Below are 2,615 nucleotides of genomic sequence, written 5' to 3' on the forward strand. Positions count from 1 at the left end.
GCCTAAAACTTCAAGGATTGGTCCCCTCTGTGGCATACCCTATCAAGTAAGATCTTTGGGATGTGTTTGGCAATGTGGCAGTCCGGCGGTGTGACTTTCACAGTGTGGCTTTCGGTTGCTATCTAAAGCCACTTCCCACTTTTGGCATTTTGGTGAATGCGCCACAAAAATATGTATATACACATATATTATTCAAAACCCTTATTTTATATAATATATATTGAATTATAAATTCCATGAAATTACCATACCCTGCACCACCTTATTATAAATATAGACATAGATGATGCAGCAAATCATGCAGCACTTGTGTGAGTCTCTTCCTAAGAGCAACTTACATGAAGAGGAAGAGAGAGTGATGCAGCCAAGGATGACTTGCCGGCGTTACACTGCATGCTCTTCACGGTAACTTTGTCGGCAAGTGGTTCTTGGCTACGTTTGGCTCTTTTCTTATCATGTAAGTGCTGGCTAGGATCAATTACTGCATCAGAAACTCCTTCACTTGCATACACTGCTACAAGATTGTGTATGTTTTTCTGGTAAGTAGATGAGCTTGTGCTTGTGAAGAGTTTGAATATGATAAATGTCCCTTTCTTTTTGGTCATGTTTGTTTCCTTGAAGCTGAACTCACAAGTTTTTTGTTTATTTCGTTGAGAAAGATAAACGGTGTAAAAGCTTTGTGTTGCAGTATATACAATGGAGACTTGAAAGCTATTTGACAGATGCGGAACAAAAATAGAAAACATTATTGGAAAACTGAAAGGTGTTTGTGAGATGTTTTGGTAAAGATGAAGGTTTATATACTATTAGTTCTTTATGCTTTAATCTTAACATAGGATTTGATATTTGTTTCTCCTTTCGTTGTTTTTTATAAATTGGTTTTCAGAGTGAAACAATAGTTTTTTTAGTATGTTGTTTGACAGAGAGGTTGTGCTTGTGCATGTAGGTGTGTAGAGATCAAGATAATATGTCAGCGTACAGCCAGGCCAAGAAACAGAGAATTGAAAATCTTGAACAGGTAGTCCATTCATGCCATACATTATGGTCATTTTCTTTGACCAATTGAACATGGCACCCAAAACAACCACATATTTATGAAGGTGATGTGACTGAGTAAACAAAATTTTAAAAACAAACATATATTTAGTCCTTTTGTGTTTCTACTTCAATTTCTTCTTCTTTCTCTTTATTACATAACACTGTGGATCACATTTATTGAGATTTTAATTATTAGCTCCCAACAGTGATAGTTTAGTAAGGTGACAATGTACATCACGGCATGAAAGTGAAATATATGTTGTAAAGGCACGTTTATCTGTGCACTGTCCATGTCCATGTGCAAGAAAAATGCTTAATTGCATGCACATGCTGAGCTTTTCTGTACGTGGGGCCATCCAAAGTGGACCAAACAATTATATCTCTGCTTCTTTTGTACATTTTGAGTCTCCCAAAATTTCTGAAATGCATCATGTGCAGCAGTTATGTGTCATTGGTACGTAAGCAAAATTTATTTTTCTTTTCACATCTCTATATTATATGTATATTTTTACTCAAAAAATACTTTAAAAGTTATCTGCAATATTCATGTGTCTATGATGTTTCATCATCATTGAGTTGCGGATAGCATTTATGAAGGTGTAATTTTCATAAGAGTGGACCACTCAAAATCTTTTTTTTTCTTTACTTAATCTAGGGTTTTGTCTTACTCTTTTGTTTAAGCGTTTCCGTTACAACAATTTTCTTCTTCGAAAACTCCCTTCACATTATAATGATTTTCATCACTGTCATTTTCTTAAAACTATGGATAGTAGACAAAATGAAATAATTTACCATTTCCTCTCTGTTGTACCAAGGAATAACATTAAAAAGATCTTTAACAAAAACACTGATATTCTTTCTTAAACTTTTTTCCCAGAAGAGAATTGAATTTTAGATCCACGAAGAAAGGGCCTTAGCCTCCATTTTATAATAAGAGGAGAAAGTTCCTTTCAACGTTTTACTGGATGTGGGACTTCTCCTTCACATTTCTCTGTTCATGTTTTTCACAGATTTCTCAGATCACTGTTAGAAACTCAAACCTTACAAGGGAATAAACAGATAGACATAAAAGGGTATTCGAAGCCTATCATGAACGAAAATACACAGACAGAAGATAAAATGACAGACATCTTCCGAGAAAGAGCCTGTCGGAGACACTAGTTAAGCAAACAAGAGTGAAAAATCTTCTTATGATATTCATATTGTATATATGTACTGTAAAATTTGGCTAAAGCGATTTCATAGTTTTGCATGTTTGAGATGTTGAAGTTGCAGTGCAATTTTGGTATGAAATTTTTTTATTTATTTTTCCTTAAACCATTTTCCAATTTCCGGCAAAAGGTGTTATGGGCGGTGAGAGGGGACAGAACGAAGGAGATAACGATAACAAAGTCTTTTTTTATTTGTTTTGCTAATTAAAATATAATCAATTCTAATGTTTAACCATTGAGATAATTTGATTGCAAATTTAAGGATTAATAATTCAGTGAACTCAGATAATTTATGTGATTCTTCACACCCTGAAATCCACCTGAATAAAAACTGCATGAACTGTAAATGACATCGGCAAAATCGAG

At 34.3% G+C, this 2,615-nt stretch overlaps 1 long non-coding RNA gene across 1 annotated transcript; it reads left to right on the plus strand.

The window, feature by feature from the left end:
• The first annotated feature begins 333 nt into the window (after positions 1-333).
• On the plus strand, positions 334-1,453 carry LOC148199761 (uncharacterized). Its single transcript, XR_015786280.1, has 2 exons — positions 334-539; positions 689-1,453. It is a non-coding gene; the product is annotated as an uncharacterized LOC148199761 (long non-coding RNA).
• The last annotated feature ends 1,162 nt before the right edge of the window (positions 1,454-2,615 follow it).

This window comes from Vigna umbellata, chromosome 4, assembly GCF_029865625.1.
Source record: "Vigna umbellata cultivar VRB3 chromosome 4, Vumbellata_1.0, whole genome shotgun sequence".
In the NCBI taxonomy this organism is placed as follows: Eukaryota; Viridiplantae; Streptophyta; class Magnoliopsida; order Fabales; family Fabaceae; genus Vigna; species Vigna umbellata.